Source organism: Peromyscus californicus, unplaced genomic scaffold (genome assembly GCF_007827085.1).
Source record: "Peromyscus californicus insignis strain IS unplaced genomic scaffold, ASM782708v3 Scaffold_19__1_contigs__length_69161282, whole genome shotgun sequence".
Classification (NCBI taxonomy): domain Eukaryota; kingdom Metazoa; phylum Chordata; class Mammalia; order Rodentia; family Cricetidae; genus Peromyscus; species Peromyscus californicus.
This window is the reverse complement of record NW_026294491.1, coordinates 66292400-66311129: the sequence shown is the minus strand read 5'-3', so window position 1 is coordinate 66311129 and position 18730 is coordinate 66292400. Positions and strand designations below refer to the sequence as shown.

The window sequence follows — 18730 nt, the reverse complement described above, 5'->3', positions numbered from 1 at the left end:
CTGCAAATTATTATGAAGATGATTTCCTCCCTAAGCTGTACAGTCTAATTGATAATAACGTTAGCTTATACAGCAATTTGATGAATAAAAGTATATACAAGGATATGTTTCACAGCTCAAGATCTATGAATTCCACCTTAGGAGCTGCTTTAGATTACAACTCAGGTTAATGATTAAGAGAACAATTGAATTCCCTGGAAGCCAGGCTAGCCTTAATTCTCTTAATACTAAGAAGGTAAAGTTCTCAATGTGCATCATTTGGATGAAACAAAGCCTTGTAATAACTTCAGGTTAGATCAGATGTTTTGACAATAACTTTGTGAGACCAAAATGAGCCATCTTAGAAATAAGACCAAAATGCTTTCTTTCACCCAAAAACTAAGGCCTAAGATTTCTCCTTCTAGGAATAGGCCAATAGTTACTGAAACAAGTCAGTCCAGATTCCAGAAACCAGGAAGTGTAAAAGTACAGAGTCACAAGGTAGTCATGAGGTAATGACTGCTGGACTTTGGAATGTCCTCTCCTTGGTTTCCAGGGTAACTGACCACAGAAATGTCCCCACCTGAGGGCAGCCAATGAGAAATGGTGGTGGGCAACCACCCCCTTAGAAGTAAGATTAAGCCCTGATTTCTAGAAAGCCCCTAGAAGCGAGCCAATCAGAGTTGTACCCATACTAGCACCCCTAAATGATGTAACCTTGTGATTTTTCCCTTTAAAAACTGAGCTTGCAGACAGGCGGGCACTTCCTCCAGCCTCCACTGCGTTGGATGTATTGGATGAAGTCCCTGCCTAGGCTTGTATTGCTTTTGGATATCCAGAATTAAACCTTGCTTTTGCATTCTGGCATGCCTGTCTTTGGTGGTCTCTCTGGGGGTCATGATCTGGGCACAACACTTTAAGATGAAAAAAAAAAAAACCCACAGAAAAGAACCTAGTGTCCATAAGGACACATAGCCGAGGTTTAAATTACAAAGTCCCCAACTGTAAAGGTTGGTTGTTGATCAAAGGTGATGATTAACTCCTTGTACCCTGAGGTGGTATTGTGTTCCCCGAAATATTGTGCACCCTAATAAACTTATCTGGGGTCAGAGACAGAACAGCCACAATATTAAACATAGAGGATAGGCAGTGGTAGCACACGCCTTTAATCCTAGCATTCCAGAGGCAGAAATCCATCTGTTCAAGGATACAGCCAAGCATGGTGACTCACACGCCTTTAATCCAGAAAGCGAGCCTTTAATCCCAGGGAGTGAGGCAGGAAGCAGAAAGATATATAAGGTGTGAGGACCAGAAACTAGAATCATTTGGCTGGTTAAGCTTTCAGGCTTTGGAGCAGCACAGTTCAGCTGAGACCCATTCTGGATGAGGACTCAGAGGCCTCCAGTCTGAGGAAACAAGACCAGCTGAGGATCCAGTGAGGTAAGGTAGCTGTGGCTTGTTCTGGTTCTCTGATCTTCCAGTTCACGCCAATACCTGGCTTAGGTTTGATTTTATTAATAAGAACTTTTAAGATTCCTGCTACAGTACCCATTCCTGCCCTCAATCTCCTGATATAAGAGGCTATTGATAATGGGTATACACCCTAAGAATCTAAAGTACAGCGGGATGACTGTCTTTTATGTACAAAAGTCTAGGTTTGTGATTCCTATAGGATTCCTGGTAAGATTAACTTTCAAGATAGACAGTAGAATTCTTTCTTGGTAGCCTTGGCATGTGGCCTGCCAGCAAGGGAGTTGGCTATGAAAAGATGCTTTCAGTCTGTTCATGCTCTGTTGATCTGCAGTAAGTTATGTAGATGTAAATGTATATGGGATATTGGGTTGGCTTTGTTTTTAATAATGTAAGGAAGATGAAAAACATGTTACCTGTATTCTGTAGGAATTTAGCAAAATCATTGTATGGGATAGAGATTAGAATGAACAGATGTTTTTTAGAAGTACCTTGACCTTGAAGAATCCTTGTGGAAAACAATGATTGTTTTGCTGAGGGGGCCTTGTGGCCATCCCATGGCTTTGATCACAAGACACCTCAGGCACATTTGGGGCTCTTGTATTAATGTGTATTGCATACAATGCATAGTGAAAGGCTAGGGCCTTGGAGGCATGTGAGGCTACCCTTCAGCAAGACATGTAAATTAAGGTTAGGGGCCTTGGTATGAGGAAATACTTTATGTAATAATCTACAAATACATTTGTGTACAGCTGTTTGCTGCCCAAAGCCAGCCAATCCCATGTCAGCCAATTCCAGCCCAGTCAGTCCATCAGAAGAGGCTGATGAATAAAGAAGGGAATGATCAAGAGAATATGTGAATGCCTTTTTCCTGACCCCCTCAGATAGAAAAATCCAGTACATGCCAGTGCTGTAGATTTTCCCTTGGAGCCCTGTGCTGCCTAGAGGCTGATCCTCAAGGCAGCAATACATTATGATTCATAACTAGCAAAATTGCAGTTATGAAGTAGCAACGAAAATAATGTTATGGTCGGGAGGTGGGGGTCGCCACAACATGAGGAACTATGTTAAAGGACTGCAGCATTAAGAAGGTTGAAAACCACTGAATAGCATGGCCTTGGTATTTTCTGAGACGCTAGAAGAAAGATGTTCTTTTCCTTTGCCAGTGTATAAAATAATGGCTGTTTTGCAGAGTACTGTACCAGCTTTATTGGAAAAGTTTGGGTACCGTGGTTGACAGCAGTGCTACTTAGCAAAGTAGAATGGAGAGAAGTACAACTCATTGGGAGTGAGAGCATCTTGAAGAGTGTACAGTGCGTCCTATAGGTGACAGTAGCAACTGTACGGAAGGGTACAGTGCCAAAAAAGATTCAGATTCCTGGGTTGGGGTAAAACATGAAGCTTGCCCAAAGTTGCTTTGGAGATAGTAGAATTAGTAGACCAAAAATGCTACATAGACTGAGTGAAATGATAGACTTTCTAGTCACTGAGTGTTAGTTGATAGGTCTTATTTGTACATGAACACATGCAGTGTATTTTAGGATGGGTTTCTAGAAATGTACAAGAAAGATAGTTTGCTTTGGGAATAAAGGTGAGAAGCAGCAAGAATCAGTTATAGCTGTTTTATAAAATAATATAAAATAATACAGAACTTGAGATACTAAAGATCTTTATTCCCTTTCATAACTTTCCTACTGAGCAGTTTTTGCTTACTTCTGTGGCAAAACAAGGTGTTGGATCAAAGAAGTCAAGATAGGATTATTTCCCTTAAGAGAGAGAGATTTATATGAAGTATGTTGGCAGTCAAAGAAAAAAAAAAGAAAAATGAAAAAGAAAAATACCCAGTGCAAAGAATAATGTGACAGAGGTATGAAGGAATGACAGTAGATCTCAGAATTCCTAGAACACCTGGGAGGTAAATTTAAGGAATTCCATGGAGACTTTTCAGAGAACATACAGGCTGGGCATGTGAAGAATGTTGAAAGAAGGACTCTAGAAAGTAAAATGCAGATAGAAATACTACTGCAGGAGCCCCCAAACCACTACAAGCAAGTAATTAGGTTTTTATGCTAAAAAATACTGAGACTTGAGATTATATTTTTGAAGAGCCTTATTCATTATGTTGTGTTTGAGCTTTTTAAGTTATTTTCTTTAGAAGGAAAAAGGAAAATTGGAAGACTGATGGCACAGAAGAGCTTCAAGTTGTCATGGCAGACATTCTGACTTTTAAGGCAATAAGCCAGGGAGTGGTGTGATCACTTTTACATATTAGAATTAGAGAACGAGTTGAAGAGCCAAGCACTAGTTAAGGAATTATATATATGTCGGGGGCAGGGGGGAATTAAATTGAAGAACTGAATTAAGTTATATCAGAGATAAGAAAGAAGAATAAGTAACCCACTTAGGAGATAGATTGACCAAATCTAGCAATTGGTTGCATATGAGAAGGTCTAGAGGGAAATGAAAGTATTAAGCTTGGATGGCTGATTGGTTCTATTATCCCTTAGATTTTTTTTAGATACAGGGGTAGAGTGTGCAGGATGACTTTGTCTAGTTATCATGCTGATTACAAATATTTAGGAAATGTTTGAATAAAAATACATCTCTCAAGCCCAGGAGATCAATTAGAGTTATATGCTAGGTATTATTAATATTAGTAAATATTCTTAGCATGACCATATTCAATAATTTGCTTAGCATTCTCCAAGCACTGTATCACACATTGGTAAAGCAAAGATAAGTAGGTGTGTTTTACAGGTGCAAGACTGAACAGGGATTATAAAGAAAGATATAAAGAGAATCTTGGAGAAGTTGAGTAGAATTAAGCAGTGTGATGAGAAAAGAGAAACTTGTTAATATGAAGGAGGGAAATATGAAGTCAATGAAGACAGAGCAGCAGAAAAGAAAGTGAACAGCGGATCAGAAGTGAAGTGCTGGAAAGGGCTCATGAAATCCCTTATGTGCATGAGAGGTGGAGTGGTGTGAGGCACAAGTCTGTCTGCCCAGGGTTACATGGTCGATACAGCAATAAGAGCTGAAGTGTACCAGCAAAATGAACTGTCTATCTGTGAAGATCTTCTTAGTGGTGCAAGACGAAGGTTTATTGTTCTTAATTTAGGAAAGACCTTCAAAATGTTGACATGCTGAGGTCAGAGAGTAAGGCACAGGAGGGAGAAAGAGTCTGTGATACAGGAGAGGAAGTTAAAGTAGTTCATTTTAGAACAGTGTGTATGAAAAGATAAAACAATTTGAATCAAGACTAGTGGAAAGATTAGTTTGCCAAGGAGAAGTGCTTTCAAAACATAGTTTTACTAATTCTTTGAGAATTTCATACATTTCTGATCATATTTATCCTCTTCCTCCATCACCTTCCAAATCCACTCCTCATTCCATGCCTACTTTGTGTCTTCATTCCTTTTCTTTTAACCCATTGAGTTCTGTTGTTGCTGCCCATATGTTTTTTGGTGGGTGGCTATCTACTGGGGTGTATTAGATCTCCAGGGCCACATCCTTTAAGAAAACCAACTTTCTCTCTTCCAGCATCTTTTTTTTTTTTTTTTTTTTTTTTTTTTGAGATGATAAGGATCTGACAGTGCGTCTGTAAAGACTGAAAAGGCAAACTTCAAATTAGTGATTGTATCTTAGGTCCTAGTTTGTTTTGTTTTGCTTTTTTATCTGGATGTATGACCTCTCATGTAATGAAATTGAGGATAAGGTCAAGACTCACCCCTACTTTGGCATCCACATATTTCATAACATCTTAGTCTCAAAGTCAGAGCTTGAGTCCTACAGATGCAAAGGCCAGAAGGACCTTCCTTTTAACCAAATAGACCCCCTGATTTACTGAAAAGACTTACTGTCCTTGAAAATTGTTTTCACTTTAGAAACTGTTTAAGTCTCTTGAGGTGGAGTTACTGTGGACCTGTCTTAAACAGGGGTCTGTCTGAATGTATGTCTATTATATACCAATTGGAAATTTTAAAAAATATGGAATACATAGTAACAAAGTTCACTTATGCCTAAAACCATATTTATAATTACATAATTTGTGATTATAATATGTAAATTATAATACAAACATTTACTGGATGATTTTCAGTATTACTTTCTCAAGCAGTTGCATTTTTTTTCCTTATTCCTGACAAATAAGTCATTCTTTGGTTGTTTTTAAGAAATAAACTTAAATTTCTAGATTGATTGACTTCAGTCTCAACTATATAAAGTACAGTCCTCATTTTAATTGCCATTTCATATGCATCATGGATAAAATTATGAAATTTTTTATATTCATGTAAATTTAAAATTAAATTCAAATTTACTACCATATGCCTCAATAGCAAACATAATATAGGCTATTATAATCATTTATATAAATTAGTTTTTAAAACCCATTCAGTATGTTTAATCAATCTGTCATAAATTTCATATCTATATAGTATGTACTTTTATAGCACATACAGATTTTAAATAAAACTGAATAGACTTTTCTAGCCTGCATTATGGAGGAACTTCTGCTATCAAACAATTGTCTGATTAAATATCAGCAAAGCATCATGATGCTTAAACAAGCCAATTTTATTTTCCATCAGTTTTTTTAGTTATAATTGATTATCCTCTTTCCAAATCTGTACCTAATGTGGAACAATCTAGAAAGTGAATCTTTACATAATTGTTCAAAGAATGCCTTTGTCTTTTGTCTGTGGTGATCTGCTATCCTGTGACTGTAAGTCTTTATGAAACTCAAGGCAATTACAAAGCATATACCTGTGCGTTTTGTAAATTAGTGATGATTAGAAGTATGTCAACTTTTATGGTGCCATTGGATCTTTCTTTAGGTAACGTGGATAGTTAATATACTAGAAATATCAAGTGATCTGTAGTACAAGAGTGAAAATTGTAGCGGAGTAAATTTTTGGTAATTTTAAGTGATTTATTGCAATATACATAATACAATTCTTATTATGAAAAAAAGTGGCTTTAAATTTTAAAATTATTTTGGTTTTATTTACGTGTGTGTGCATGCGTGTGTACATCTGTGTGAAATGTCTCTGTGTGAGTGAGTGCAGATGGTCCATGCCATAGTGTTTGTGTGTGAAGGTCATAGGAAAAAATAAAGACCGTTCTCCCCTTTTACCTTGGGGTCTTGGGGATCAAATTGGGCTGTCAGTCTTGCACAGCATGCTTCTGCCTGCTGAGCCATCTTGCTTGTCCTCTTCCCATTCTTAAGTGCAGATATTTTCATTTAATTTTGTAAGAATGTGTGTGATAGCAATATGACAGTGACCTTGACTGTTAAGCACTGCAGTATTTTATGTTTCCTTTGTAATCAGAAAAATTGGCCTTTTTCTTTAGTAAAAATCTGTGAATATGCTATTTAATGCTTAATAAAGAATAATATGTAAAAACAAGAGAAATGGAGCAGCATTTAAGAGTATGTACCCTTCCAGGGGATCCAGGTTCAATTCCTAGCACCCATATTATGTCTCACAGCTTTCTGTTTTAGGGGATCACCACCTTCTGCTGGCCTGTGAAAGCACCGGGGAAACATGGCACATGTGGAATATAGACATACATGTAGGTAACACACACACACACACACACACACACACACACACACACATACACACACACACATTCATAAAGCGGTTTCCACATATCTTTGACACTGTTATTTTGTAAGCAAACTACATTGCAATAGTTGTGCTATTTAGTTGTGGTTATAAAGGATTTGAGTATGTCTTTTTAAAAGAGTGATACATGTTTATATATCAATCCCTGTCTCTCCGAATTCCTCCTTCCTTTTCCTTCCCCTCATTGTATACAATGAAAGCCCAGCGGTATTTCTTACATCCTTAGAGATTGAATGTCTTTTTTCTTCTCTGCTAGTGTCATGTGATCTGAAATCATAGTTCCTTTTGCATTCAAACAGAAGTGGAAAATGTGGAAACGTCATTCTATCCTCTTAATCAGTTTCTAGAGCATTATTTCCAAAGCTGCTGTGTTCTATGACGAGAAGAGTTAGGGAGGAAAGGGAGTTGTTACATCTTCTTACTGTTTTCATTCACTGAGTCAGGGCTTACTTAATTTTAGCTTTATGGAATATATCTTATGCCTGAATGTCATTTTCTTGGTCATTTAGGTTATAGTTTCTCATATAGTGCTATTTTGTTTATTTATTTCTAATTTCTAATTGTTATCACAAAGTTCTGAAGGCTGTAGACTCTAAGTACTTTTTTTAAAATGTATAATATTAACTCTTGTGCTGTATATACATTCTTTATTGATGTCAGGGAAGGGTTGCAGAGGGGTGCTTCACACCACCTTTTCAGCTCTAAATAGCTATTGTGTACATATGGTAAGGTACTGCTGCTTAACAATTAGTAACTGCTTTGATGAAACTAAATTACATGTTTAAGTTCCCATCAGGAAGTCGCTTCACATATCTGTATTAATGTATTCAAGGCTCGAGAAGGAAAGTTAATTTTCCAGCTTAAATATTTAATTCAAGCTTAAAATTTAGTCTGTAATTAGAGCTCCCAAATGGCAGGAACATGGAGTATTTGTCCATTTTAATTAGATTGTTGTTTACCTATTAATTATATATCATATCTTGTCATATAGTTTTGATGGTAACAGATGGTGCTATGAGTTAGTAAGGGTTTGAACAAAATAAGATTCCACATGATTTATTAAGTTGCACTTTATTAGTGAATGGTCTGCTTTAATCAGGTTATTCTCCAAACTAAGGACTATGAAACATTTCACTAGTTTTGGAAATTATTTGTGGACTCCTTGAAATAGTGAACATGAAAAAAGTCTAAGATGAGTGATAAACATATATATACATATATATGTTTATATATGTGTATATATATGTATATATATATACACATATATGGTGGTATTGTGTTACCCAAAATATTGTGTACGCTAATAAATTTATCTAGGGTCAGAGAACAGACAGCCACTAGATACAGAGGCTAGAAAATGGTGGCACTCACACCTTTAATCCTAGCATTCCAGAGATAGAAATCCCTCTGGATCTCTGTGAGTTCAAGGCCACATTGGAAACAGCCAAGCATGGTGACTCATGCCTTTAATCCCAGAAAGCCAGCCTTTAATCCCAGGGAGTGATGGTAGAAAGCAGAAAGGTATATAAGGTGTGAGGACCAGAAACTAGCAGTATTTGGCTGGTTAAGCTTTTAGCTGGTTAAGCTTCAGGCTTTTGAGCAGCACAGTTCAGCTGAGAGCCATTGGGATGAGGACACAGAAGCTTCCAGTCTGAGGAAACAAGACCAGCTGAGAAGTTGGCCAGCTGAGGTTAGCTGTGGTTTGTTCTGGTTCTCTGATCTTCCAGTTCACCCCAATACCTGGTTCAGGTTTGATTTTATTAATAAGACTCTTTAAGATTCATGCTACATATATATATATGTATGTAAAATATGTTTTTTTAAAGCACATATATTGTCAAATATCATAATTGGTAGGAAGTTCAATGCATTTTCCTAGGATAATGCTAGGGATCGAGAATTCTATGCCAGAATGTATACATGAGGAGCATTTATATGTGTACGTATGTCTGTGTGAGTGTGTATTGTGTATTTACAACCTGAGATAGGAACTATAAAAGTATAGTTGTTCTCTTTTTCATTTTGGTAAAGTCTTCTTTTACCTACTTTGAATTTAACAAAGAGATAAAATTTCCTGTTTACCAAAAAGTCTGTAAGCTCTTTTTTGTGTCTGAGGAAGGTAATCAACAAGATTCCCATTTTCAAAGAGTAAATTTATTTTATTTTATTTTTATTTTTTAAATTTTTTTAAGAGTAGATGTTTGCTAAAAGGATTCTAGCAAGTTTGTTATACAAGATTTTATTGTTTGTGTTACCATGTTAATTACTGAATGTGAACCAGTCTTACATTTCCATATGTGACTGGAAAGATAAAGTAATAGAAAATGTGGGAGGAAGGAGGAAAGGGAGAATGATTTGAGTATTTCCTGTTACATGCTTTATTTAAAATTTAGTATATTTCTTAATTGTATTACCTTTAAAGTAACTTTGCTGTTCTCCCTTTACCTGACAGCTGTCATCAGTTTTTAGGTAGTCAGAGGAAAGTGAGGTCTTCTTTTTACTGATTTCAAGATGGGCACCAGGGCTCCTCACACATCTCAGATCTGAGCTATGGCCTTCTGTCACCTATGAAGGAAGAAGTTTTATTTTTGTTGGTGTCTATTTCTGTATTTTGATTTCTCTCTGACTATGCTTGTCAGCTTTTCATCTTGACTAGTACTTGAGATAAACTTACAAAGAGGAAATAATCTTGTTTGTTATTTCAGAGGTTTCAGTTGAAGATGTGTTTGGTCCATTTAGTTTTAGGCTTAGGATGAAGTAGTGTATCATGGTAGATGTGCCTGGGAGAGCAAATAATTCACTTCATGGTCAAGTAAAAAAGGCAAGAAGGTAGAAAGTTGTTAGGTTTCTCATCATCCCTCAAGCTGGAACGATTTAGTAACCTCACAGCAGCCCCGCCTCTTAAAGACCTCATCCATCACCTTCCTGAATCACCACACTTGGAAGCCGCCATTTACCACATGGATCTTTGAAGAATAATACATGTCACTTTTAAAGACATATACAGTGATCTTTTAGTATCATAATCCTTTATAGTAGAGTTGTATTTTAAATTATACAGGAGTCCAGATTTTTATAATAGACTATGTATAATATGCTACATTCCATATGTGTGAAATTGTCATGTGACTGAATATGTGAAGTATATAAGCTTGTCTTACATGTTACTAAATTATGATCTTTGTATATTGCAATGTCTTTAGAACTGCAAGATTTGTTGAGAAAAGATAAAGAGATTCCCTACCCCCTACCCAATACCCAATAAGAAATGGTGACTTTGTTGTGGCCTTATTTACATTTTTTCTCAATTGTTGCATGCCTAAAAAGTGATCTCACATATTGTACTATAGCATTCTAATGTTTGAAAGATGTTGTACTGTATTTAGAGTAATTCAAGATAATTTTAAAGCAATAACCACTGGGGAAGACAAAGAAAGGAAGATCACTAGCTTGAGACTTCCCTTGTCAAGAAATAACAAGTTCAAGCCCAAGGACAACTACATGGTAGGGCCTACCTTTAAAAGTTATTCACTTAGACTATAAATAGTCTTTGTTTTAATTTTTCATGTTTCTGCCCTTTGGGAAACTATAAATTTATATTTTCTTTAGCAAAACATATTAAATATAATATACACCATTTTCATAAATTGAAGGATCCTTAACAATGATCAGTAGAGCAGGATAACCCTGAGCATGTAGTGGTTGTGGTGCACATACCTTGGCAGTGACCAGCTGCTCTCTAATTCCATATGTCTTGTAGTGAAAACTACCTGGAGCTAGCCAAGTCTAGTGAAGTCATGGATCTTGAAGGAGAACCTACAACCACTACTTTAATAAGCCAACATAAATTCTAACTACATTCTAAATATTTGTCCTTATAAACACAGCTTAGTGTAGTCCCCAGCCCTCTTCAAGGAGACTTGTCTTTGCTACAGGCAGAGGCCATTACAGAAAACAACAACCAATCAAAATACAGGTTGTGGAGCCCAGTCCCAAAGGATACATCTGCAATACAACTCCTGCACCTAAGACTAGGAGAACATTGCAGAGGAAAGGGCTGATGATCAGGGAGTGTGTTTGAGGTTGTGTCTCCTGGTAATGTCTCACCAGCTCACAAGCTGAACAAAGGACCATAGACATGCTGAAGTTGACTGGGAAAGACCTTGAGGCCTCAGCCCTACCCAAAGAACTACAGGCAACTAAGGAATGCTGAGAGCAGAAGAAATAGTCTTCCCTAGGGAAGAGCACACCATGTGTTTATGGAAACACACACACACACACACACACACACACACACACACATACACCAAATAATGAGAAAAGAGGCCATGAATTTGAAAAGAAAGCAAGGAAGGGAGGACTTGGATAGAAGAAAGGGGAGGGAGAAATAATATATCTAAAAAAAATAACAGAAGAAATGAATTTAAAAAAAAAATTGAAGCATGTAAATGATTGTAATTTGGAAAGTTATCCTTTGTTAAGAAATGAGAGGATAGCCCGGTGGTGGTGGCGCACGCCTTTAATCCCAGCACTCGGGAGGCAGAGCCAGGCATATCTCTGTGAGTTCAAAGCCAGCCTGGGCTACAGAGTGAGTTCCAGAAAAGGCGCAAAGCTACACAGAGAAACCCTGTCTCGAGAGAAAAAAAGAAAAAAAAAAAGAAAGAAAAAAAGAAATGAGAGGACAGCTTTGTATTCATCTTTTCATTTATGTTGTTTATATCTGGCACAATAAATAGATTCTTATATAAAAAAAGTTCTTTGGTGATTGTTAACAAAAGCAGCAAATGAAAATAGAAATGAGATTTTCTTTACAATTGAATCTCTCAAGTTCTGGTTTATCAATTTACCCTCATGAGCATTTTTATTTCTGTAGCTACCCATTTATAGGTTTGACTTTCCTGACTAAAATGATAGTACTGATTTTTTTTTTTAGAATCTTTCTTTCCATAGAAAACACTCATGAAAAATATTTATGAGAATATGATATTTGATTGATCAGTCTTATTACTTGATACTGATTTGAATTATGATAATAACTGAGTGGAGGATTGAGACAGATGTAACCTCATGAATAGCTGAAAGAATTTTGAGAATTCTGTAGTGAATAATGGCCACTCAAAAAGGAGATGTCTGAAGGGTTTTGGTGTAGCCCCTTGGTCATGGTAGTACAGTAGGTACTCTTGTGTCCTGTTTTCATCAGGAGGCACAAAATACATTTTAATTTTTAATGGTGCTAGCCATTGACAACTCAAAGTCTAGAATCATCTATTATTTCATTTGTTTTATTGAGAACTTTGAATTAAAATATAAATTATATTACTTCTCTTGTTCCTGTCCTCCAGCTTCACCCATGACCTCCTATACTCTTTCCCAAATTGTCTCTCTCTCTCTTATTTTCTCTCTCATACACACCCACATACACACATGTAACTGCAGCCTTCTGGATCCATTTACTGTGGCTTGTGTGTTTATAATTTCTGCGCTGACCGCTATGTATTGGATAACCATTTATGAGGCTCTTCCCTGGGAGAAGGTAATTCTCCCTCTCTTAGCAGTCAGGAGTTGCCTGTAGTTCTTTGTGTAGGGTTGAGACTCCATGAAATTTCACCCTTCCACATTAGCATGTCTATGAATACTATCATTGTTCAGGTCTTGTTTAGGTATCCATATTTTTTGTAGCTTCCCTGTCACCTACCCATAGGCAATAAACTATCACAGCCGACTTCTTTGTCTTCTGGCTCTTACAATCATTCTGCCTCCTCTTCTTCAATGTTTCCCCAGGTTTAGGTGTAGTTAGTTATATTGTGATATATCCAAGGATCTTATAACCTGTTGTGATTTTCAGTAATGTTCATTTTTTGCTGCAAAGAGAGATTTCTTTGATAAGGCCTTGAGCTTCACCGATCTGTGAGTGTAAGGTAGTTTGTAGAACACTGTTAGGAATTACAGTGGTCTAGTAAAGAAATGGTAGTAGAATCTTTCTCTAAGATCTGGTACCTCATTAGCACCAGGTAATTGGCTTGGTTTCTAGTACCAGGCATGATTTCCTTTCTGTTGAGTGGAACTTAAGTCCAATTGGACAACTGTTGGTTACAGCCAAGATATGAGTGCCACTATTGCACATTTAGGGATTTCTTGCCATGCTAGTCTTTGTTACAATTGGTGTCACAGTTGGATAGGATATTGATTGTTTCCCTCCATTGGCAGCTTACATAATACTTTGTGGTACTGTAAAAGGTAAACCACAGGAAGAAGGTTTTCAGGTCAGAAACAGCTCTTATCTTCTAAGTCCCTGTGTCTGAAGTGTGTGGTGTCTTCAACAATAGGAACTGCTTAACCTCTGAGGGACAACTGAGGGCCACAGCAGTAAGCTGTATTGTTTTGAGTCACCTGACCAACAACTCAAATGGAGGTTTCCCCTTCCTGATATTGGAGTTTTTGATAATCTGTGGCTTTTGTGAGGAGAATTGTCAGTTTAAGTGACAAGACTCTATATAAAGTGTGTGTGTGTGTGTGTGTGCTGTGGGATGGTCTGTATGTCAAGTGTGTTGCTGATTGGTCAATAAATAAATCACTGATTGGCCAGTGGCCAGGCAGGAAGTATAGGCGGGACAAGGAGGAGAATAAAGCTGGGAAGATTTGTCCTGACTGTGGGCCAGGCAGGAAAACTCTAGCTATGTGTGTGTGCATATACACAAACTTAGATGTATACAATTTGAAGTAAATATAAAGTAACATGATTTCTTGAGTCTTCATCAAACATTCTTTATTTTATAATTTAATTTAATTTTACATATCCGCCATGTTCTCCCCCCTCCCGCCTCCCCCCCCCAGCCCATCCCCCATTCCCATCTCCTCCAGGGAAAGGACTCCCCTGGGGATTGAGTTCAACCTGGTAGACTCAGTCCAGGCAGGTCCAGTCCCCTCCTCCCAGGCTGAGCCAAGTGTCCCTGTATAAGCCCCAGGTTCCAAACAGCCAGTTCATGCACTGAGGACAGGTCCCAGTCTCACTGCCTGGATGCCTCCCAAACAGATCAAGCTAATCAGCTGTCTCACTTATCCAGAGGGCCTGATCCATTTGGGGACTCCTCAGCTATTGGTTCATAGTTCATGTGTTTCCATTCATTTGGCTATTTGTCCCTGTGCTTTATCCAATCTTGGTCTCAACAATTCTCAACCCTCCTCTTTCTCGCCAATTGGACTCCTGGAGCTCCACTTGGGGCCTGGCCGTGGATCTCTGCATCCGGTTCCCTCAGTCATTGGATGAGGTTTCTAGCACAAACATTCTTAGTGTTATTTGTCTGTCTTCCAATCCTCTCTTTCCGCATTGATGTCCCTTCCTCCTTCCCAGTTAGAAATTTCCTCCATGTTTTTCCCATTTCTACTTTACTATCCCCTGAATCCTGTTAATCCTCTTTCTAGCACCTACCCTTATTGTCACTTTTACTTTCTAGCTTTCTGTGGTTATTCATACATGAAATTTAAATCTAGGAACACTGGATGAGATAGAGCACTTGGTATTTGCCTTCTGGTCTATCTATGTACTTTGAAGTTTCATGATTGCACTTTTCTTTATAGCCAAATAGTATTCTGCTGTGTATATTTACTGTGTTTCATTATTTGTCTATTGATGGACATTTGGGTTGTTTCCATTACTTGGCTGTTGTGAATAGGCTAGTAGTGAACATAGCTGAACCAAGTAGGATGGTGTGTCATTTGGGCATGTGACAAGGAGCAGGGTAGCTGGGTCATGTGGTAGATTCGTTTTGAAGAGCCATACTGATTTCTAAAGTGGCTACACCAATTTGCATTCCAACCAACAGTGAATGAGAGTTCTTTTTCTGCAACCTTGATGTTATTTGTTGTCAGTTATTTTGTTCTTAGTCATTCTGACTGGGGTGATATAAAAATCTGAAAATTGTTTTACTGTGCATTTCCCTAATTGCTAAGGATGATGAAAACTTTTTTTTTTGTTGTTGTTTTTTAGATATTTCTTAGGCATTTAATTGAGTCTCTTGTTTTCTCGACTCTGTTTTTGAGTTCTTCATACATTCTGGATATTAATCCTCTCTCATTAGGTATATCTGGTGGCGATTCTCTTCCTCTCTGTTTTTTTTTTCCTCCACTTAATTGTTTGTTTCCTTTGCCCTGCAGAAGCTTTTAAGTTTACGAGATCTCATTTGTCAATTGTTGACCTTAATTCCTGGGCAAGTAGATTCCTATTCAGGAAGCCTTTTCCTACATCTGTATCTTTTTGGAATACCACCTGTGTTTTCTTCTAGAGCTTTAGCTTTTCAGATTTCAAATTGAGATCTTCCATCCACTTGTAGTGTTGTTCAGAGTAACAGATATGGGTCTAATTTATTCTGCATGCTGAGGTCAGTTTTTCCATCACCGTTTGTTGGAGGTGCTGTCCTTTCTCCTGTGTGTGTTCTTATATAATGTTTTTGTCGTGTAAACTCTTTGCAGATGACTTTGCTTTTTCATACTTGTGGTTAACAAGGACTTACTTTAACATTAAATTTTTGTTGTGATCAGGAAATGGAGACTACATTTTTCTAATACATTATGATAATTTTTGTTTCCTCTTATATAGATGTCTTTGCTGATGTCCCAGTGGCATTTATTTTGAAAAATCTGCCTTCTTTGGCTTGCCATTTAGATATATTTTAATCATATACCTATTAAATCTCAAACCCTTAAAAATGATCTGTATTTTTGGGTCTTTTTGTCTATAGCTATTAGTTGACAGGACAAATAGAAGGTGTGGACACCTCTGGAATCATGAATGTCATTGTACAGTAGATTGACTGTTTTGTTGTTGGTTTACTTTTGAGCAGGTATCAAAGTAAGAAGTGAACTAGGACCCTAAGACAGAAAGTAGATAGATACTAAATAATTATGAACTAGATGTAAAAATATGAGAAATGGAGTCTAGTCTCTACTGTTTGATTAGGATGTGACAGTGTGATTAAGACCATGATACAGCAGATGGATTGTCAGTAAAATTGAATTTGAATTTATTAGCCATGTTCATTAGTTGGATTGTTGCAGAGATTATGTGGCCCACAAACCTTAACATACTGGTTCTTAACCTCAGTAACCTCACTGAGGATTACCTTTTCTTTCATCATCCCCATTTCAAGGATTTTGTTATTATTACTGCTATTTGCTTTATTTGAGAGGCATGCTGGCCTTAAGTGTACTTTGTAGCCCAAGTTAGCCTAGTCCTTGAGATCCTCCTGTCTTCTACAGAGTTCTTTTACTATAGGTATGATGATTAGTAATTTTGTTAACTCACCCAAGCAGAGTCCTCTGGGAGGAGGGAATCTGGATTGAAAATATGTCTATATAAAAATTGGCCTGTTGGCAAGTCTCTAGGACCTTTTCTTGATTAATGTTTCGTGTAGGAGGGCCCTGCCTACTGTGCGTGGTGCCTCTCTAGGGCAAGTAGTATATAAGGAAGCAGGCTGAGCAAACCAGTGAACAGCAAGCATTCCTTCATGCTTTCAGTTTTTGCCTCCTTTTCGTACTTGTGTTTCTCCCACGACTTCCCTCAGTGATGGACCTGAAAGTGGAAGATGAATTAAACCTTTTACTCCCCAGGTTGCTTTTGGTTATGGTGTTTATCACATTAATAGAAAACATAAACAATAAAATAGGTTTGTGTCAATGCCAGCCTGTTATGTTTTGTTCTTGATATTGTGAGACAGGATCTTATTATGTAGTCTATGGTAAGCTTGAACTCATGATGTTTCTGCCCCTGCCTTCTGAGTGCTGAGATTATAAGAACAAATAGTTCATTATGAGGTGTTTTTTTTTTTTTAAATTACATATCCCCATGTGTAACTGGATGAAACTGCTTGTGATCACTGATTTATGATTGCAGTGAAATTTCATTCCTTTGTAAAAAAAAAAAATTTGGAGGGTCAGTCGACCTGTTTGTAAAGTAACCTAGAGCTGCTGCAAATTATGAAATGCTTCACAAATTTGTGTGTCATCTTTGCACAGGGGCCATGCTAATCTTCTCTGCATTGTTCAAGTTTTAGTATATGTGCTATTGAAGCAAGCACTCCTTTGCAAATTGTTTTGTTTGTTCTTTTGTGTGCATATTCTGCAAGTCCATTTGAAATTGACTGTGTTAACTTTTAAATGCCATTCAAGCGTCTTCACTATTGAGGTTAAATTACAATTTCAAGTAATATGTTTATAGTTATATATTTTACTTGTGTTAGGTTGTGAACTTTTATTTCTGTGGAGATTTTATTTTATGAATAATTTCAACATAGTTTCCTCAAATTACAATTTAAGTAAGTGAATTGATGGTTAAAATCATTCTGAAAACAAACCTTTTTCAGGTTTAGGGACAACATTATGGTTTTATTTATTATTAAACTTGGGAGTTGATACACAAAATACTTTGTTAAGCATTTTAAATTTTATTTATTTTTTGTTGTTGACTGAGAAGTTCATTTTGACTTACAATTTAATCATATGAAAATGTTAATTTACTTTGATTTTACACATCTATATTTACCCATGGTTTAGAGGTGTTCTTTGTTTGAGACATCATCTTACTATGTCTCCTTGCCTAGCCTGGAACTCTCAGTTTAGACTAGGCTGGCCAGGAACCTAGAGATCCACTTAGCTCTGCCTCGTAGGTGCTGGGATTAAAAGAGTGTGCTAATATGCCCAGTTTTTTTGTCTTTTTTTGTATTATTTTTCATATTCATCAAAATAAAAGAAAACCTAGTAACACTTTTTACAATCAAGCATTCTAATCAAATGTGGTCCAAACATGCACTAATTTAATAATTACTGAAGAATGATGGCAGGAAAATATTGGAAGTCTTTGTTTTAAACCATTATCGTTTCTGTAAGAGCAGGAAAATTTGCATATGCAGTAAAAACACTAACTCTTAACATCCAGTAGTATCACATCTAAGCCAAGGTCATTTCAGGCAGTGTTCATGGGCACTGCATGGTTGTGGCATGTGCAGTACTGTGTGAGTGTTGTATGCTCAGAGCCCACACCGAAGTTACAGGGGAGCTGCCACACCGAGGCAGCCCAGGGGAGCTGCCAGAGACAGCTTGGGTACATTCGTGTTTGACTTTTAATTACTTTTTGGTGATTTTGTGTAAAGAAATGTTTTACTATTGTCAAATTTTTATGATTTGCACTTATGCAACCTTTGTTTTAAGAAGCTGAGCTTTAAGCAATCAGAGGGAAGACAGAGCTCCCTGTATTTCGGTTGTCTTCAGCTCAATGTTCTTTGTGTTCTGAAGAGGTAGACTCTAGTTTTCTTAACAGTCATCTGTCATAAGTGTACTCCCACAACCTTCATCTGTGACATCACTTGTGGTCTCTGGCTCAATGCAGAAATAAGTATATGAGTCTTCTTAGTCCTCGTAGCTAAACTCTCATTGATATTAGACTGCTGTCATCTTGACATCTCTCTTGACTGACTTGGCACAGCACTTTGCAAGTTCTGACTTTGAATTTTTTTCCTGTTGCCTTGACCAGGGACTGCTCTGCCATTTAACCTCTACGTTTTTGGGGGAGAATTGCCTCTTCATTCTCTTTGCTCTGGGATTTATTTATTTATTTATTTTTTATCTATCTAGCTATCTGTCTATCTATTCTCTCTCTC

At 37.2% G+C, this 18730-nt stretch overlaps 1 protein-coding gene and 1 non-coding gene across 10 annotated transcripts in view; one reads left to right on the top strand and one right to left on the bottom strand.

Moving 5' to 3' along the window:
- Tbc1d5 (TBC1 domain family member 5) overlaps nucleotides 1-18730 on the top strand; it is a 477512-nt gene that overhangs the window by 128376 nt on the left and 330406 nt on the right. The gene's annotated exons all lie outside the window — the stretch shown is intronic.
- On the bottom strand, nucleotides 17046-17152 carry LOC128115079 (U6 spliceosomal RNA). Its single transcript, XR_008219976.1, has one exon. It is a non-coding gene; the product is annotated as a U6 spliceosomal RNA (small nuclear RNA).